This window comes from Sphaerodactylus townsendi, linkage group LG05, assembly GCF_021028975.2.
Source record: "Sphaerodactylus townsendi isolate TG3544 linkage group LG05, MPM_Stown_v2.3, whole genome shotgun sequence".
NCBI lineage: Eukaryota > Metazoa > Chordata > Lepidosauria > Squamata > Sphaerodactylidae > Sphaerodactylus > Sphaerodactylus townsendi.
In genome coordinates, this window is record NC_059429.1 from 61,966,906 (window position 1) to 61,988,356 (window position 21,451).

The 21,451-nt window shown below is 43.2% G+C and overlaps 1 long non-coding RNA gene across 1 annotated transcript; it reads left to right on the forward strand.

Annotated features, from left to right (window-relative positions):
* The first annotated feature begins 7,560 nt into the window (after positions 1–7,560).
* Positions 7,561–12,568, forward strand: LOC125432453. Its single transcript, XR_007244473.1, has 2 exons — positions 7,561–7,607; positions 10,555–12,568. It is a non-coding gene; the product is annotated as an uncharacterized LOC125432453 (long non-coding RNA).
* Positions 12,569–21,451: the final 8,883 nt, after the last annotated feature.

Genomic DNA, 21,451 nt, shown 5'->3' on the forward strand with positions numbered 1-21,451 from the left:
GGAGATTGCAAAGAAGCTGAATGAATTATTTGCATCTGTCTTCACCCAAGAGGAGGTGAGGAAAATTCCTGCACCTGAACCAAGCTTCTTAGGAGGCGAATCCGAGGAACTAGCAAAGATAGTGGTAGACAAAGAAGAAGTTCTGGCAGCCAATGATAAACTAAATGCTACCAAGTCCTTTGGCCCAGATTGCATTCACCTAAGAGTACTTAAAGAGCTCAAGCATGAAATTGCTGATCTTCTCACTTTAATATGCAACTTATCCCTGAAATCGGCCTCCATCCCTGAAGACTGAAAGATGGCCAATGTCACACCAATCTTTAAGAAAGGGTCTAGGGGGGACCCGGGAAATTACAGGCCAGTCAGTTTGACATCTGTTCCTGGTAAATTAGTAGAATCTATAATTAAAGATAAAATTATAAAACATGTAGAAAAGCAAGACCTGCTGAGGAAGAGTCAGCATGGCTTTTGCAGAGGCAAATCCTGTCTTACAAACTTACTAGAGTTCTTTGGGATGTAAATAGGCATGAGATTACTAGGCATGCAGATTAATTGCTAGGTTAACTTTTCACCTGCCTGTTTCTGAATCTCTTTTAGTAGTTAAGGGCATGGGAACGTTTCCACAACACAGTTGGCAAGTTTAGCAGTAAGATATAAAGCAGTAAGACACCTATAAAAAACCTCTTTCTACTAGAAAAGGTGATCAATGGGACTGAAGAAAAACAGAAGTGCTTCAAATGAAAGTGGAAAAGAGAGAGCAAAACTTTTAAAAAGAGTAATGGCAAATGACCTAAAGACTATTGCACTTCAGTCTAGTTCTTCCCAGCATGGAAGTATTTTTATTGATTCTTTTAACAAAAGGCATGCCAGTTTAGCAAATGCATATTTTCCAACGTAGACTCTGAGAAACAGGAAAAAGTTTCACTTATTTAATTTCTGTGTGTCATACTCATGTTAAAGAAAACTAAGAGAGCAGGCTACCACAGATTTTAAGTTTTCAGTGTTTCCTGAATTTAGAGACAATATACTCATTGAATTGACTCTGATGTTGCAAAGGATACTCTCTGGCTATTTGCTAGACTTGTACACTGTGGAGTGGGGTGGGTGGGTTTGTTTTATTTCTTTCATTTTTGTTATATACAAATAACCAGTGGTGGGATTTAGCAGGTTCACACCACTTCGGCAGAACTGGTTGTTAAAATGGTGCTTATAAACAACCAGTTGTTAAATTATTTGAATCCCTCCATTGGAACCAGTTGTTAAATTATTTGAATCCCACCACTGAAAATAACATTTATTGGCATGGATATACACTTAAGTTTTGATTGGCAGACCTTGATGATCGATGGTACATATTGGCCTCCTTTGATGAAGAAGAAATGTTTAATGGCTGCTATGTTACAGTGGGTCAAAATGGTTATTTGTCTCAGATGGTTTGTCCATTTAGGGTTATTTTGAAAGGTCACTCCCAAATAGTGAAAGGAGTGCAGGGAGCCCGGGAGGGCGGAACTCCACTGCCGTGGAGCCCTGCCTCCCCGTGCATCCCTGGAGGCTGGGTCCTGCTCTCCCCAGGCCCTGGGGAGGGCAGAAGCTGGCCTGCAGGGAGCCCAGGAGGGCAGGGCACCCCTGCTTGCCGCAGAGTCCCCCTGCGCCCCTGGAGGTTGGTTCCTGCTCTCCCAGAGGTTGGGGAGGGCAGAAGCCAGCCTGCAAGGAGGGGAGCGGGGTGCCACAGTGGGTGGCTCGGATGCACACTGTTCCATCATGGGGGGCATCTGGTGTCCCCTCACATGACTAAAAAGCATGCTCCCGGGAACATGGGTTTCCCCATATTCCTAGGGTGGTACGTTCCTTTTTGAAGAACAGAAAGTGTTCCTGTTTAACACTGACTATTGCAAAATTGATAGGAAAGATTCAGGGACGTAGGTATAGATTTTTATGGGGGGGTTGGGGGTGGGCCCACACACCCACCCACCCCTAGGGCATGGCCATGCCTCCCCAAGCCCCGCCCCTCACCTAGAGCTTATAAAAGCAGTTCTCCGAGCTCGGGGATGGCAGACTCCCCTGCCCTGCCCTGCCCTCCCCTGCCCTCCCCTGCCCCTCCCCTCTGGGCAGAGGCATAGAGGGAAAATGGAGCCTGGTGCAAAATCTCAGTTTTGCGCCCCCCCCCCGGGGCAGCCACTGTGATACTGGAATCCACCCCCAAACAGCATCACTTTCAATGGTGATTCTCACCTTAAAGGGAGAATCTGGGGTCCCTAGTTAAACAACATTGAAAGTGATGCTGTTTTGGGGTGGATTATCCCCCACCCTTAAACAGCATCACTTTCAATGTGGTATAGTGGTTAAGAGCAGGTGCATTCTAATCTGGAGGAACCAGGTTTGATTCCCTGCTCTGCCACTTGAGCTGTGGCGGCTTATCTGGGGAATTCAGATTAGCCTGTGCACTCCCACACACACCAGCTGGGTGACCTTGGGCTAGTCACAGCTTTTTGGAGCTCTCTCAGCCCCACCCACCTAACAGGGTGTTTATTGTGAGGGAGCAAGGGCAAGGAGATTGTAAGCCCCTTTGAGTCTCCTACAGGAGAGAAAGGGCGATATAAATCCAAACTCTTCTTCTTCTTCTAAACTGAGGACCTCAGATTCTCCCTTTAAATCCATGCCTAAGGGGGTGGATTTAAAAGGAGAATCTGGGGAAATGTAGTATCATCAGGAGAGTCCTCCAAACGATCCCTGAAAGTTTGGTGCTCCTAGTCCAAACAATGCGCCCCCTGCAGGCCAAAAACCAAAAAAGCACTAAAATGTTTTAAAAACCCACAAATGGAGGGGCGGAGCTTCAGACATAAATGGGGGGTTCAAACCCGAGAACCCCCCTTACCTATGTCCATGGAAAGTTTCTAAATGCACAATAACACAGACAGAAGTGCACAGTGAAGAAATTTGGCACTGTAGCCATTTAGCCTGAAGAATGGTATCACGATGAAACAGATTAACAAGGCAAGGGCATTTGGTGGCTGAAGGAGGGTAAGGCATCTGGGCAAACAGGCAACAGCAGGAGAACCTTGAAAAAGATTTTCTTGGACAAGGGATAAGCTTTGGAGAGCAGTAGGCAAGCAGGTGAGTACAGACTTCAAGGAGAAATCTGGCACAACAGCACAGACACTGGGAGGAGAAAAGGCAAAGCCCTACCCCATATCCAACAAAATTGGAATATCTTACACATGTATGTAATCCTAATGGCTACCTCCTTCAAGGTTCTACTTAAATACTTCCAGCAATGGAAAGTCCACCACCTCCCATGAGAGACCGTTGCACAGTTGGACAGCTCCTACTAATAAGAAGTTTTTTTTTCCTAATACATACTGAAAACTACTTCTGCCTATTAGTTGTAATCCTGCCCTCTGGGGCAAAAGACAACATTTCTCTTCTGTTTTCTATGTGGTAGCCCTTCAGATTTCTAAAGACTGAAACCATCTTTCCCTTTCGTCTTATCTTCTCCAGTCTAAACAGTATATCCCGCAGTGCAGATGCATCCGTAGGGCATTCACATGCATACACACTCAAATCCCACACAACATGACATTGTTAATACACTGCATTTCAGACTGCTGCTTCTCAGAGTGTCCCAAGATGGGGCAGAAATCTTAACAGGATCAGCAGGGACAGTCTTAGCCAATGGGCAACTAGGGCAGCTGCCCTGGTCTCTGTGCTAGGGCGTGTGTGTGACCCCCCATGACCCTGCTCCACAATAGAGGAGGCAAACAACAAGAAGAGCAGGTTTCTACCTCCACTACTTGGGCCTTCTATGTTTAGGACTCAGGCCGTCTCTTCACAGTAATGACCGCTCATGCCCACCCTGTTCAGGACTCAGACAACCACTTAGTAGTAGCCATTTGTACCACTGGCGTAATGCCCATTGGGCAAGGTGGGCAGCTGCCCAGGGCATCACCTTGTGGGGGGCATCAAAATGCTGGGTTCATTTTTGGGTATTTTAGTGGTTTTCCATTTTCGGCCTGCAGGGGGCGCAGTTTTTAGGCTAGCGGCACCAAAATTTCAGGGTATCATCAGGGGACTGTCCTTATACTACCTCCCAGGTTTGGTGAGGTTTGGTTCAGAGAGTCCAAAGTTATGGACCCCCAAAAGGGGTGCCCCTATCCCCCATTGTTTCCAATGGGAGCTAATAGGAGATGGGGGTTACAGTTTTGAGGGTCCATAACTTTGGCCCCCCTGAACCAAGCTGCACCAAACTTGGGAGGTATCGATCCCGTAAAGACAGTCTCCTGATGAAGACTGGACCCCCGAAAGAAGTTTTGATCAGCTGTGCCTTCAGAAATGTGCCCCCCCACAGCCTGCAACCCCCATTGACAGCAATGCAGAAAACTCAATGCAGAATAAAGATTATTGGGCAAATTTCTAGGATGTTCCTGCAGGGGGTGCATTTTTGATGTATCGGCACCAAAAAATTCTTCAGGGGTTATCATTTGGAGATTATGGCACCCCCCAAGCTTTGTGCAGTTTGGTTCAGGGGGTCCAAAGTTATGGACCCTCAAAGCGGTAGCCCCCCATCTTCTTAGCAAAGAGATGGAGGATGGGGCACCCCCTTTGAGGGTCCATAACTTTGGATTCCTCTCTTTAAATAAACTGCACCAAACTTTGGGGGTACCATGAGGATCAGTTTCCAGATGATACCCCTGAAAGTTTGGTTGCTGATATATTCAAAAATGCACCCTTGCAGTGAACTGCATCCCAGAAATTCTGCCCCAATAATCTTTGTTCACCGCATTGAGTTTTCTGTATTGCTGATCCATGAGGGTTGCAGGCTGGAGACATTTATTTTGAAAGAGTGCAGTCTCAAAGTCTTCAGGGTCTCATCAGGAGACTGCCCTGATGATACCCCCCAGGTTTGGTGCAGTTTGGTTCAGGGGGGCCAAAGTTATGGACCCTCAAAACTGTAGCCCCCATCTCCTATTAGCTCCCATTGGAAACAATGTGGGATGGGGCACCCCCTTTGGGAGTCCATAACTTTGGACTCCCTGAACCAAACCTCACCAGACATGGGGAGTAGCATAAGGACAGTATCCTGATGATATGCTGAAATTTTGGTGCTGATATGTCTAAAATGCACCCCCTGCAGGCACCAATGTCCTGGTGCAAAAAACATTTGGTCGTGGTGGAGTGGCAGCCCATGGGGGGGGGCATCCAACTCAGGTTTTGCCCAGGGCTACAGTTTGCCCAGGGCTGCCTCGTTACGCCCCTGATTTGTACCTACTATACAGGGGGCAGGAGTCAACTCTTGCTGGGCTCTATGGAGGGATGGAGAGCGCTCTCTCTCTCTCTCTCTCTCTCTCTCTCTCTCTCTCTGTGTGTGTGTGTGTGTCTCTCTCTCTCTCTCTCTCTCTCTCTCTCTCTCTCTCTCTCTGTGTGTGTGTGTGTGTGTGTGTGTGTGTGTGTGGACCAGTTTTTGAAACCATTTATATACTAATGGATTCTCCCAGTATTATATATTACTTTGTTAACATGTGAAGATCTGAATAATCAGAGATGTGTAAAACATCTAGGGACTGCTTATTCCTCTGTTTGACCTATTTGGGGTACTGGGGGCTGGGAATGGCATATCTATTTGATTTATCCTTCAGACGTTACTTAAGTGATATGGAATCCAGTGATAGGGAAGCAGTGACTTTTAAACTTTGAAAATGTATGAAGCAGGCCTGCGATTAAGCTTTATTATAAATTTACTCCAGAAATAAATTGGTATTCCAGAATTATAAACCTATATTCCAGAAAGACTGGCCAAAATTTGAAAATTTGGCAATACAAGTAATCACACTCACACATTGGCTCAAGGTGGGGTTTCAGCAGGCAAAGGAATATGACTTTAATTAATAAAAGGAAAGGATTCTATTTCTGATAGGGATAATAATTCATATTGAATTTACTAGAGTGCTGGCATTTGTTAACACTTTCTGCGTAGTTTCCTTCTTGGATTGACACATGGCAGATGTTCCTGTGTGTGTGTGACATGATCACCTTGGGTTTGCTCAAATATAGAAATTAACATTTTATTATTTGTTTACATGTATGTTTTCACAGTGGACAGCAGAGAAAGACCCATATTTTTGCAGTATTTTGTAGGGGAGCAAGTCATAGCTTTGCAACAGATTGAATATTGGGAATAAAAGAGGGAATATTGGGAATAAAAAAGTAAAAGATAAAACCCAAGGTTATGCACAGCTGGTTCAAACTATCAAGTCATTGCAAGCGCCTTCTTCTCTGAAACCTTGGAAAGCTACAAATCAGGGTGCTGAGTAAATGCCACTGCAGCCAACCTCAGGTCAGAGCCACAGCAAGGGGAAACTGTGCCAGGGGCATGCATGCACCCTGAGTTCTCGCCACGCCTCGCCCACCCCCGTCATGCCCTGGAACGCCCCCAGTATGCCTCCAGAATGCCCCTGCACCAGCACACGCCCGGTGCATCATGCACACACACCCTGGCGCTTTGCCACTGCCTAAGGTGGAAATATCTTGGGTAGGCAGCAGCAGATAAGGTGCACACCTTTGTTGCTGGCCACCTGGCCCTCTTCAATCCAAGGTAGCCAGCTTCTTTGGAACCTCACTTTTGATGGATTCTGAGTAGGGTTGCAGGAAGAAAAATGTGCTGTCTCTTGAACAGAAATTTCATGAGATAAAGGTCCTTTCCACACAACACAAATAAAACATTTTGAGGCAGAAAAATAAAACATGAGTAAATGAGTAAATTTGTGTAAATTTAATTTGTGTAAATTTAATTTCAGATATACCCATTAGAAGCCTCAAAGAACTGTTGGAAGTTGATTGAACGTACCGGCATACTGAGAAAGACACACGAAAAACGTTCTATACGCCCGAGACGTTTTTATGTAGAACCTATAGAATTGGAATTTGGACTATGGAACTGAAGTGTTGTTTCTGAACAAAGAATTGAATGGACTAAGTGATTATTTATGTTTAGTTATAAGAGTTGGAAGACTTATGCTGTATCTTTAAGAACTTTGTCAGAGAAATAAGGAAGTGTTAATACAAATAGAAGTGTTAAGTTGTTTAATTATATGTAAGATCAATATATAAGATTGGACATAGCTAGAGTGCATCGTGTGTATGTGTGCCATTTTTGTCATTGCTGTACACTAATAAATTCAGTTTCCCCTGCTGATTATATGAACATGCCATCTTTTCTTTTTATGTGTGGTGGATTTGATGCTACCTAGATTCGACATCAGAATTTACAAGGCTTCAGATATCAAATCTCCATAGCATTGAAGCCACATGTACATTTTTGTGAAGAAAAGAATGGTTTTTACCTGAAACATATTATTTTTACTGACTATGTGGACAAAAATCATGAAAACAATTCTTTTCAAAATTTTTGAAATGTTTGGTTCAGAGAAAGCTGTTATTTAACAGGTGATGCTTTTTATTTCCATGCCTTGGAAAGCTTCAGCTGCCAACTTCTGCACATTTATCCTTTGTTAAAGGCACAGGACATTTTTCGCTAGGACTGTTTGCAACAGTAACCCCAAGCAAGCAAACTTGATATGAAAGAAACGAGTGCCTCCTCTTCTGCTACCTAGGTAAGGCTCAAGCTGATGTGCATTTAATACCTTTGCAGATTGTCTTAAAACCCTAGTGGCATAAATGTAGCACAGGAGGTGATGACTGCCATCATCTGTTGCCTCCTCACATGCCATTTGAGTTGCTTATGCTGAAGCAGCCCTGAGGCTCCATGCATGTTCTGTAGGGGGCATGGCTATATTTGTCAGGCAATATGGAGAATATCCCAAAAGGAAGGCTTGAAAGGACTAATGAGAAGTTCAGCCTTAGACATACTTAGTTGGGGACAGTGGAAAACTGAAAATGCAAGACTGAAAGGAGGTAGAAAATTCAGAAGCAAAGAGATAATGATGGGAGGAGTATATAGCACACAGGTGGAACTGGAAGTCCAATGCTAATTTGTAAAACAGAAAAGATAATGGATGCATCCCTAGGGACCCCAATAGACAGAAGGAAAGTAAAGGTCAAGAATTTCACATTAATAATCTTGTTTTTGTGATCACAGTATTTCTTCTCACAATTTCAAGAGGCACATTGAAGGGCCTTATTTTGGAATGGCAACTTTTTCAAAGCCCTTTCCCATCCACAAAACTCTCAGTAAGTGGCTTTATAATGTGTAAGAGTGGTGCTTAAGAAAACTGAAAGGTTAATATATTCTAACTAGATGTTGGGTATAGAATGTCAGATCTGTCAAACCACATTAGAGTTCACTGCTCAATGAAAAAGATTTGATTTCTTTTGCCACTGTCCTACTATGTTCAAGTCACACAGTGCCAGCAGCAACCAGCCAGCGACCGTGGGCTGGCACTGAGCGGACCCGAGTGGGAAGCCAGCCGCAAGGACCATCTGTTTCCGATTTCTAACTGAGCCAAGATGTGCAGTGAAGTGCATTCCTTTCACAGAGTCAGCCTTCACCATGCTCAAGTTATTAGGGTTACAAGTGAAATTATCTTTTCTAAACAGCAGGGGAGCCATAATCCGTATGGAAAGAGACTTAAAAGATTCAGATCGCTTTTGTTAAAGTTGTATTGAAAGACAGCTTGCTTGTGCATTTAATTACAATCTTCATGGGGTTTGTAATGTAAAATATATGTTTTATTAAGCATAATTGAGGGAGGAAAGGTAGATGTTCATTCACCTGGCACAGTTGAATAAACCAATTAAATAACAATTGCATTGTCTTTGCTAATAATATTTTAAAAGGTAAAGATGAGCAAGCTGTGGAGTTTTTGCATTTTACTTAGCTCAAAAAGAGTTACAAATCTGTTGATGTATCTAGGCATATCTTAAAATAAATGAACATTTGTTACATGTACCATGTTTAAATCTCTGAGTCGTTTTGGATTCAAAAGTCAGAAAAATTGACATTTGCTTGAAGCATCCCTTAATTTATGGTATCAGTCTCCTGAATTTGTGCTTGGCAATGTCAAAATATTTTTTTAATAAGAATAATAATAAAACTGAAAAATAAAAGAAAATGGCAAATTTAATATGAAAAGTTTTGCCAAATGCAGCAACATGTATCCACTGATGCCATTCCATTGGAATGAATTTATTTCCAATGTTCTATTTGATTAATGATGTGGTAGATGTCATTGTGTTAGATAAACATTGGCAAAGTTATGGAACAGTTGCTCTCTTTGCTATTATTGGGCAGCCATATTTTACACACTGGTAACCACAGAATTATCCTTCTGGTATGCTTTGTCCAATTAGGAATCAAATTATTCAGAAGACTGTATCATTTTTCTTTAATTTCACAGATTTAACAGAAACTGATTTGTGATTGGCTGCAATATTAATGCCTAGATCATAGACTTTCAGAATCACAAATATTGGAAGGAGTCTTATGCAGAGGTGCCCAGAGGTAAGAACCCCTCTGGGCGCTTCCCCCCCCCCCCTTGCGGAGCCCTGCTTACTTGCAGGTAAGCCCTGCTCAGTCAGGGAAGTTCCAGCCCCTCTTCCCTGCTCAGCATCTGAAATGCGAGTTTCTCTTGTGCTCCAACTACTGGGCTGGGAAGAGGAGCTGAGGGCAGCCCCTTTCCCTTCCCAAGTGCACAGCATCTGTGGCACAATTTTCATGCCCAGGCTGCTGGGCCGAGAAGAGGAGCCGAAGGCAGCTATTCCTCCCTGCCCAGCAGCTGTGACTCAAGTTTCTCTCGTGATGCTGCTGCTGGGTCAGTAGGCATCTGGTCACATGGGGGGCAATTTCATGCCCCCACATGACGTGATTAATTGCACCCGGGGACATGGGTTATCCCGTGTCTCCGGGCAAATATGCCACTGGCCTTATGGGGTATATATAGAGGTTCATACTTATTGTAAGCTATGGTTGCCAGTTCCAAGTAGGGAAATTCCTAGATATTTGGTGGTGGTGTCTGGTGAGACCAGGGTTAGAGAAAGAAGGGAGCTCACTGGGAATGTGATATTATATAGTCTCTCCTCCAAAGCTGCCACTTTCTCCAGGGAGAACTGATCCATTTTCTCTAGGTGAACAAGAGATTTTAAAATGCTGTGAGGTTCCAATGCTGATCAAGTTCGAAGCACAGTAGAATGAGGCACTTTTGTTTCCCTCTGGCACCTTTGCAATTGCCAAAACAATTGCCCTCCATGACTGTTTTGGCACTTTAATAAGCATAAGTGTGTGTGTGTGTGTGTGGGGGGGGGATGTGTGTGACAAAAGTGCCTTCTCTAGCTGTACTGTGGGCCCAATCAGGATCAGTTAGCCAAGATAGGCTTTAAGGTGGTGGCTTGTGTTTCACAGATTACGGCAAAGCTTTTGAGTGTGTGGATCATTAAAAATGGTGGCTGGTTGTAAAGGAAATGAGTGTGTCACAGACTCCAATTGTTGTGATTCACAACCTGTACTCTGTTAAAACAGAATATGGAGAAATAGAATGGTTTCCAATTGGCAAATGTGTCAGACAAGGTTTTATTAATCTCTTTTTCTTTTCAATCTATATGCAGAACAATAATAGGGAAAACTGGATTAGATTTAGATGACGGTGAAGCGACAGTTGGTGGAAGAAACATTAACAGTTTAAGAAATGCAGATGTCAGGACATTACTTGCAGGAAATAGTAAAGACTTGAAATGTTTACTGCTAAAGGTTAAAGTTAAAGCAGGACAACAGCTGAACATAAAGGAGACAAAAATAATGACTACTGAGGAATTACTGAACTTCAAGACTGACATTGATGAAACTGAAATTGTTTAAGATTTTCTTTTTCTTGGGTCCACCATCAAGAATTCAGAAGGAGGCTGAGATTGGGAAAGGGGAGCCATGAAGGAACTAGAAAAGATACCTAAGCATAAGGATGTGTCACTGGCAAGATCAAGTTAATTCATGCTTTATGAGAGTGAAAGTTGGACAACAAAGAAAGCTGACAGGAAGAAAGTAGATTCTTTTGAAATGTGTTGTAGGAGAGTTTTAAGAATATCATGAACAACCAAAAAGACAAATCTAGATCAAATCAATCCTGAATTCTCTGTAGAAACTAAGATGATTAAACTGAGGCTATTCTATTTTGGTCACATGCTGAGAAGATATAAGTCACTGGAAAAGACAATTCTAAAAAATGCTGAAGGCAGCAACAAAAGGGAAAGACCAAACATGACCTGGATTGACTCTATAAAGAAAACCATGACCCCTAGTTTGCAAGATCTGACCAAGGGGGCTAGCAATAGGAGGATATTAATTCATAGGGTTGCCATGAGTTGAAAGCAACTTGATGGCACTTAACATACATACACAGATCATGCACGTCTGGAAAATTGTTGTCCCCTTTCTTCATACCTCAGATGCCTTCAATACTGTCAAGATGGAAAATCTAGTTTACAGACCTTGTAATATCTGCTGTACCCAAGCGTCAGTCCAAAGGAGGACATCCCATGACACTCCTTCAGGAAGAGATTGCATCTTCTGACTTTTTCTCTGAAAATTGTAACTTGGTTTTATCATGAAGGCAGACCCTCTCCTCAAGCAACAGCTACTAATACCTGAGAATTGCTAAGTCTCCATTCTAACCCTGGTGCTGACATCAGCTGCAAGAATAATCCTGAAATGACAAATGGCACTTAGAGGCAATGGAATTCAAGGCTTCATGCAGGACATTTCTTCTTAAAGGACATGTCAATTTACCATTGAGGTGGCAAGTCTGGGAAGGCATAAAATCTGCTGTAGAACCAAAGAATGCAGGTGAGCTATGACTCTTGTTGGATCTATGTCTGTACCGCAAAATTACATCCATGGTCCTTCATATCCCTCCTCTGACTAGGATCTACATTCTGCTGCCTGTTAACACTTGGTGCTCTCAGTTCCTTGCCTTTGCCCTTATGAAGTGTATCACTGACCCTTATGAGAAGGCAAAATACCGGTTTTAATGTCAGCCACAGACCTTTCTTCTAGTGACATCACAGGCAAAGCATCATTTAGTATCATCATCCTTTTATATGCAGGATCACATGAATCTATTCTTTACCTCCTAAATCACTGTGGTTTTCAGGATCAAGATGGGATGTGGTGTAAGGTTCTGCAGTTGGAGGAAGGAGTCTTCAGAATCTTTCATTTGTGCAAGCAGCAGTTTGGGTCCAGCTCTGCATATATTACAGAGCCAGTGCAGTGTGGTGGTTAAACTAGAGTGTAGGACTGGATCGGAGTCAGCCAAGTTTGAATCACTACTCTGCTATGCAGAGTTTCTGGGTGAGTTTGGCAGTCATACAATCTCAGCTAAACCCATTTCACAGGATTGTTGAATGGACAAAATGAGGGATGGGGGATGATATAAGCAACTTCGTGTCCACATTGGGGAAAAGGATGAAGTATAAAATCAGAGGCAGCAAGTGGTGTTTACACTGCCACTCACCTTTGGGAGGCTGCCTACGGTGAGAGCATTTTTAAATGGCCCCTGGCTTCCCCAGGATTGCTGCTAGCAATAATGGCTTGTGTTCTCCCTGCAGATTTCTGACCCCCCCCCCTTTTTTTAAAAAAAGCCTCATTTTTCCCTGTGCAGTACTGCAGTTTTCTTTTCAATTGCTGTTTGGTGACCCTGGAAAGAATCTAGGGCTTGCCCTTTTATCTCTTTGGACAGACCAATCATATAAAATGAACTGGCCTCAGTAGCTGGGATTAGATGTTCTCTGTGTAACTGAAAATGGTCCTGAAACCTTTCCTGATGGGCTTTGAAGCTTGTCTTGTAGGAATGGCTGGAATGTATATATCTAGGTTACTAGCAGACTGCTTTGATGCCACAAGAGAGAATGTAAGCTGAGTCGCAGCAGTTAACAATGTTGTTTTTTAAAAACCCTGCATTATTTTAGCATGGCACCAAAAGACTTAAAAAACAAAACAAATAGTCTTAACCACATTTGAATCTGGACAGTATAAATTAGAACACAGGGTGCCTAACTAATAGGGTTAATTAGAAAAATTGTTGGTCCTGATGTACACCATGGTGTTTTACAAAATGAATGTTTGTCTAGATCTTTACCACTAAACTCAACAACTGAGAATTTACTGTAGAGTTCAGTCCTTTTACTAAGGGTTGGGGTTGTGGTTTTAGCAAGAAAGGAAAATTTATCTCTTTCCCAATCAGAAGTGTGAAGGTCTTTTGTAACATGGGCTCCTTCTTATTCATATCCTCGTCACAGTTGCCCCCTGAAAATCACTTTACAACTAGTCTCTAAACTTGGAGACAGTTTAGTTTCTTAGTTTAATAATATATATTATGTCACAGCCAATGAATATACATTGAAAGTATAATGCAGGCTCCTCAGTTATGGTTAATTCAGACATGCATGTTCACTCAGTATCTTTTCACTTGATGACTGAAGATCTGCAATGTGTTACAAGCCTTTGAAGCCAGCTTCTGCTAATTGTAATCATCAGTGAGGCTTGTCTGCCTCACTTTAGATTCAACAAAGATTATTTGCAACTTTTGTACCCACCCACTATCACTCAAACAGGTTCCACATGGAAGGAACAGCAGGTGTGTGTTTGTAGTAAACATTTCATTTCTGACACATGATACTGATGACTCAGCACATGAATGGTATGTCATGATATATAAAACAAAGGTACACAAGGTCATTTTCTAGTCAGCAAAAAGGTTTGCCCAGCAACAAGGGCTAGGAGCCGGGAAGTCTGGGGGCAACCAGCTACAGTTGACCTTTAATGTGATTGGTGCATTCAACTGTGAATCTGGTCCAATGGGAGACTGTTGCCGGGAAAAGTATCTAGTTTGAATGTATAAAGCTGTGCATTGTAAATATGCAGTATTCTCTTCTCCTCTCGTCTGTTCTAGTTATAGTATTGCTGAAGTGTTCTGTATAGCATTGTAGTCTTATCTAGTATAGTCTTGTGTAATCTTGCAACTGCTAAGTAAAAGCTTCCTATTGGAAACAACATCTTGCACGGACAGTTTTCTTTTCCTAAAGTGATAGGAGGCTGCAGTGTGTGCAGGAAGACTACTAGACCTTCTTCTCTACTCTAAGTAGCTCCGCTTTAAGTCTGCTGATATGTTACCACTCCAAGAATCTCTGCCTTCCTATGTTGCCAATAGGTTTAAAAATTAATAGTCATGAATGGACACTGTTGCCAGCATCACCTATCACATTGAGGTTACTGGTCAGTGGCCAATCAGATGGCCAAAGCAACGATGGCAAGACATCATCAATGCGGATCTGAAAGTTACATGCTTGCTATGAGACAATGCACTTGATCGAGAGAAGTGGCGGACCCTGCATTAGTGGAACCCTGCATTAGTGGGACAACACTAGGAAGAAGAGGAAGTCATGAATGGAATAGAAGATTTATCTTTGTACTATTTTCCAAGTATGCCCCCTATTAGTTGATAACTAAATCTGAGGATCAGGGCCACATAGAAAGAAAACTGATGTTTCTGCAAACCTGGGAAACCCCCATGTTTGCAGAAACATTTGAAATCCTTAAAACAATAATTTGGGAGGTTAATTCCCCCCCCCCCCCACCACCACTGACTGCCCATGTCCAGGCAATGTAAAATTGTACCTCCTTGCTGGCTCAGGAACAGTTATGGTAGTTGGAAGTAGGGAGCTGCTACAGGCCCAGCTATAGAAGTTTGGACACTAACTGGGCCTGGGAGAAGCAGCAGTGGCAATGTTTTTTGGGGGGGAATGGTAAGGGTGAATACACTGGGGGGATACACATACCCCCAAACATGAGGTTTATCTGCGCCTGCCTCAAGGCAGTGAAACTGCAGACAGGCAGTTAGCTCATTGAACATTTAAAAAATGGTCAGGTGGGAAAAATAGGACACCTATTCCACACAGCAAGGCAGGAGACAACTTGCAGGAAGCTTAGGGGGGAAAGGTACACTTTGAAGCGTTCTCTAAAAAGATGCCTTGAGCTAAAATAAGGCATCCTGAGGATGTCTTTGGAAAAAAGCTATGCGGAGTGCCTTCCCAGGATGCCTTTTTAAGCATCCCCAGGGTGTCTTATTTAGACTGTGCAGAGCAGACCACGCTCTTTTAAACCCGTTGAAGTCAATAAGCCTTTCTGCAGACACTTTTGAGGCAGGAAATGAAACATTTCCTCTGTGGAGTTCCACATTGTTTTTACCCCCAAATGCTTCATTTGCAGTGTCAAATTATTTTAAATGAATGCCATTTTAAAATGATTCTTCAGTTGAAAACTTTTCAAAATGGCTTCATTTGCCTATGTGGTCCCTTTAAGACATTTCCCAATCCTCTCTGGCTTCCCTGCAGTTCCTCATTGGCATCATTTTCTCAGCTCACTCCTTGCACCTCCCCTGTTTTCCCTGCATCTTTCTGCATTTTTTTTGGGGGGGGGGGAGAGGTAATCATTGAAGGATGAACTACAGAAGGTGCAGAAAATCGCAGTACTCTGCTGTAAAGCACTGAAGCAATGTTCTCAAATGAAAAGGAAGAAAAAAGAGAAAGCATAAAATAGTGAAATAGAATGATTGGAGGGGATGAGTGCAGACACACATCATGGTAAAAGGGGGGGGATTGAAAATGTTTTACAAATGTTTTGGGGAATTTGTGCGGAAAGGGTCAATGTAACATTGCTAGGGATGGCAGTGTAAATATCACAACAAAAACATCAAACTAGCAATTAAAAGTTATGAAGAATCATTAGAAGGAAGAAATCTACCATCAGTCAGTCCCAGCAACCAAATAAAAATATTAACCAATAGGCATTAAAAGAAACATATAACTGTTCTCTTGAAGTTTTTGTAAAATGGGAAGGTGACAAATGAACTTCTATGTGGAGGAAGTTCCAGAGTCTTGGTGCTGTTATCAAAAAGGCCCTGCAATATGGTGCCATCTACTGAACCTCCAGTGCTGGTGGCACTCAAAGCAAAGCATCATTCGGTGCCCTTAAGATACTGTGGCAACTTTATACAAATAGCTGAGGTGGCAAAGCTTACATAGTTGTGACAGGCTCTAGCAAGTTGCAGTCATATTTGGAATATTTTCCAGAAGAGTTATTTGAATCTGCTTTTTAAAATGTATTCAGATATCATGCTAAGATTCCCTAATCAGCTTATTGTTGGGCTTGTATGCATTATTCTTTCATTCTCTCTTTTCACAAGGAAAATTCTGGTTAGAAATTAAATCTGACTTATACTGAGGTATGAAAATAGGCACATGCCTTAACCAGGCTTAGTTTTTTGCCCACACACGGGGGTTATACATGTGTATTAAACTATACTTTAGAGTCCTTGCAGGGGATGGGAATCAACTCTTGTTAGCGCATGCATCAGCATTCATCATGGTAGTCAAAGTTAACTTCTAACCAGGATTCTTTGCACATGGACTATGGAAAGGGGGGGCAAGATGTGTGAGCAAAGCATTGTCTAGTAATTGTCACAGAAGCTAACAATCCCTTTTATAACATTGCCAGTTACTCAAAAATGTTGGTTTAATGTAGGGTTTAATGCAATAGCTGAATACAGTCTTAATCTAAGATGAAGGGTTAAGGCCTAATTACATGTGAAGAGAAATCTTGTGACTGGACATCCAGATACATAACTGGTCTCTAAAAAGTAGTCATGATCTGCATGATAGCCATGCTACAGAAGAAAGCAGGCATTTCCTCTCTGCTGTTTTTCCACTTGACCATACAATGCTGGGTTGGTTTAAAGCAAGGAATAAAGAAAACAGCAAACATACAAAAATGGCAACCCAGTTCAAAACCTATTGTGTGTTTGAGGCGCCACTTGTAAAGTTAAGAACATAAGAACATAAGAACTAGCCTGCTGGATCAGACCAGAGTCCATCTAGTCCAGCTCTCTGCTACTCGCAGTGGCCCACTAGGTGCCACTAGGGAGCTCACGTACAGGATGTGAAAGCAATGGCCTTCTGCTGCTGCTGCTCCTGAGCACCTGGTCTGCTAAGGCATTTGCAATCTGAGATCAAGGAGGATCAAGATTGGTAGTCATAGATCGACTTCTCCTCCATAAATCTGTCCAAGCCCCTTTTAAAGCTATCCAGGTTAGTGGCCATCACCACCTCCTGTGGCAGCATATTCTAAACACCAATCACACGTTGTGTGAAGAAGTGTTTCCTTTTATTAGTCCTAATTCTTCCCCCCAGCATTTTCAATGAATGCCCCCTGGTTCTAGTATTGTGAGAAAGAGAGAAAAATTTCTCTCTGTCAACATTTTCTACCCCATGCATAATTTTATAGACTTCAATCATATCCCCCCTCAGCCACCTCCTCTCCAAACTAAAGAGTCCCAAATGCTGCAGCCTCTCCTCATATGGAAGGTGCTCCAATCCTTCAATCATCCTAGTTGCCCTTCTCTGCACTTTTTCTATCTCTTCGATATCCTTTTTGAGATGTGGCGACCAGAACTGAACACAGTACTCCAAGTGTGGTCGCACCATGGCTTTATATAAGGGCATGACAATCCTTGCAGTTTTATTATTAATTAATTAATTAATTAATTAATTATTGGTTTTATATACCGCCCCTCCCCCGAAGGGCTCTGGGCGGTGAACAACACAATAAAACAATAGTTACAATAAAAACCCCATTAAAACCACAATCAATAATATTATATTGGCATCCAATCATAAAACAGAACTTCATAGATCCACCCTGGAAAATAAAACAGAGAAGCGGAGAACCCAGAATGTAAATAAAAGGAGGGGAAAAGGGGAGGGGGCATCAGCGGCCGGCCCCTCCAAATGCCCGGTGGAACAATTCGGTCTTACAGGCCCTGCGGAACTCTCCAAGATCCCGCAGGGCCCGGATAGTTGGTGGTAACGTGTTCCACCAGGCAGGGGCCAGGGCTGTAAAAGCCCTGGCCCGGGTAGAGGCCAGCCGCATCATCGAGGGGCCAGGGACCACCAGTAAATTGGCCTCTAACGAACGTAGAGGCCGTGTAGGGACATATGGGGTAAGACGGTCCCGAAGGTACGAAGGTCCCAGGCCGCGTAAGGCCTTAAAGGTAAGCACCCATACCTTATGAATGATTCGGAACTCAACTGGAAGCCAGTGCAGGCGGCGCAGCACAGGTTGGATATGTTCTCTAAAGGCACCACCTGTGAGAACACGCGCCGCCGCATGCTGGACCAGCTTCAGCTTCCGAAGCAGACGTAAGGGGAGGCCCGCATAGAGCGAGTTACAATAGTCTAACCTAGAGGTGACCGTTGCATGGATCACAGTGGCGAGATCCGCCTGGGAGAGGAAAGGGGCCACCTGGGTCTCCATTGGAAAAACGCAACCTGGGTTATATGGGCCACCTGGGTCTCCATTGAAAGAGACGAATCCAGGTGGACCCCCAGGCTGCGAACGGAGGAGGCCGGTGCCAATAAAGCCCCCTCCCACTCCGGCGGTTGGAAATCCCCCACCTCCCCCCTGCGGCCCAGCCAGAGGATCTCCGTCTTTGATGGATTCAGTTTTAACCTGCTCTGTTGTAACCATCCAGCAACCGCCTCCAAACAGTGCTGTAGAGCTGCTGGGGCGATGACTGCCCCCCACTCCATCAACAGAATGAGCTGAGTGTCATCACCCTCATTATCAACTTCTTTCCTAATTATCCCCAGCATAGAGTTTGCCTTTTTCACAGCTGCCATGCATTGAGTTGACATTCCCATGGAACTATCAACTAAGACGCCCAAATCCCTTTCTCTGTGCTGTATAAAAATCAAGATTTTTCTTCAATCCACAATTTTCTCACAACATTTAACAAAATCATTTAACAAAAATACACATCATTACTATGCAACAGTCTGTATTTCATGACCATTCTGCACATCGTACAGAGGCAAACTCAAACTTAACCACTGAGTTTCAAAAACATTCCTTTAAAGCCTGGTAGTGAAAGGAGAAATATATGTCTACTGGGTTTGTCTGTTGCCTTCTGGGATTTAAAACAACAGCAGTCTACACTCAAATGGTTTTGGTTCCCCAGCACCCTGGCCCTGACCCATATCGGGAACACTGAGAGATACTTTTTATTACCCAGTTTGATGTTGGAGTTCCATGATTGCAACAGTTCATGCAACATTGTGTGCAGTTTGTTGCATATTTCACAGCATCACAGCATCAGGCCTTCTGTCACCCAGTTCTTTGCATTTATAATAGTCTGAAAACTTTTAACCTCTTTCTTCTTTTTGTTAGAGTGATTCTGCTCTTCCACCTTACTTTGCAAATTAAAAAACCCCTAAACGAAACTAAAAAAAGTCATCAGGAAGTTGGGCTGATTTGCAAGAAGGGCTTAATCTCAGTAGAGATCAGGAGAGTCCACCAGCATCATTTTCACTGTAGCACAAAGTGCCTATTCTTGACGACTTGACCAAAGGAAGCAAAGGCAGGGTGACTCGCAGCAAAGCACATCTGTGGGGCTGTATTTCACAGGAAGCAAGTCAGCTTCTCTGCAGATATGTTTCACTAGGGAACAAAGAATTATTTTGTTTGAGGTCTCTGGAATGATGCAGTGAACCTGGTCTCTCGCTCTCTTTTTAAGTTTCTGAAAGCAAGGCTCAGAAAACGAAAAGTATTTTTTATTCCCTCCTCCATCTCAGGCAAAGCACTTTTCAAATTAGCATCCCCGTCTCACATGAAAGTTTTTGAAATGCTCTAATATTTTCTTTCTGTTGTGGAGGGATGTTGTTAACTACCCAACAAACAGCATGTTTTGAGAGTGTGATCCTGCAATAACATTTACATCATTTTCAGAAAATGTATCAGAATCTTCCTTATGTAATAAATGTTTCTGGAACAAAGAAAAGTCAGAAACAGATTAGTGGTTATAAATTACAATGAATTTGATTGCAAAGCTTATCTATATCACTTCTGATATGCTACTAGCAGTTAGATCAGTTTTCTGGACTTCTGTATTTGTTTATCCTGCAATAATTAGCACAGTCATGTCCTTTAAAGTTGATGTACTCTTAAAAGCATGGCTCTGTTTAGGATTGCACTGTTAGTCTCATAAGGTATAGGCATTATTTATATACTTGTATGTGCTAGAAGCCATAAATATAATTGTATTAAAAGCTGGGACAACAATTCCCTCCATCTTGCGATCCTTCCTCTTTGCTCTCTTTTTGCTTGTACAGCATCTTATAATTGGTGCTGAAAAGACAGTGTCAGGTACTATTTTATAGTTTCATTTTCTTTCCTCACCTCCATTGTGTGCAATGCCCTTACTTTCTACTGCCTGAAAAAAGAATTTGCCTCATAATCAATTTTGTCCCTTACTGTTCAGGAGGAAAGTGAACCCAATCATACCTTCCAAAATGACATTTATCAACCTTTGACATTATTTTAAACAGGGCTTATAAACAGTAACATAGTTATTCTAAACTGTAAGACCACTTAGAATACATGAGTTTAGGTGCTCTATATGGGTGCCAACTTCCAGCAGGAACCTGGAATGCTCCTGAAATTATGATTGATCTACAGATGACTGGGGGCCTTTCCCCACTCCCATCGTTCCCCTCTATGCCGCGCGCTGCTCTCAGCGAGCAGCATCCCAGGCGCACGCCCGGCCGTCCCCACGACCCCGCGCTCTGTGCGGGGCCATCAAAAGGCGCCGTGACGATGTATTATTTCCAACTTTATATACAGTAAGGTTTTTTTTATGTATAATGCAAGTTATCTATTATTGTATTATATTTTAATTTACTAATAAACTTATTAATTAAAAAAAAGGCGCCGTTAAGAAGAGCGCCTGGGATGCTGCGCGCTGAGGGGCACGACAGCAGCAGCTTCAGGGCGGCTGCGCTGTCGCCGCCCCTCTCAGTGGGGAGTGCCGAGGGACCCCGCGCTACCCTCCTCAAGTAGCGCGGGGCTTAAGGTAAGTGGGGAAAGGCCCTGGGATCACTTCTCCTGGAGTAAAGAGCCAGCATGGTGTAAGAGCAGTGGACTCCAATATGGAGAACTGGGTTTGATTCCCCACTCCTCTTAATGAGAGGCAGACTGTTATCTGGTAAACTGGATTCTTTTCCCTGCTCCTACATTCCTGTTTGGGCTAGTCACAGTTCTCTCTGAACTGTCTCAGCCACACCTACCTCATAGGGTATCTGTTGTGGAGAGAGGAAGGGAAAGAAGTTTGTAATTTGCTTTGAGACTCCTTACAGTTGAAAAGGTGGGGTATAAATCCCAACTCCTGCTCCTGCTCCTGCTCCTGCTCCTGCTCCTCCTGCTCCTGCTCCTGCTCCTCCTCCTCCTCCTCCTCCTCCTCCTTCTTCTTGTTTTCAAGAGTGGACTGTCTGGTATTGAACTCTGCTGTGATCCCTCACATTTTCAAACCCAGCTTTCTCCAGAATCCATCCCCAACTCCAATTTGGAGTTGGCTACCCTGTGCATACTTATTCTATATTAGCGTGGCCCAGCCCCGCATTGCTG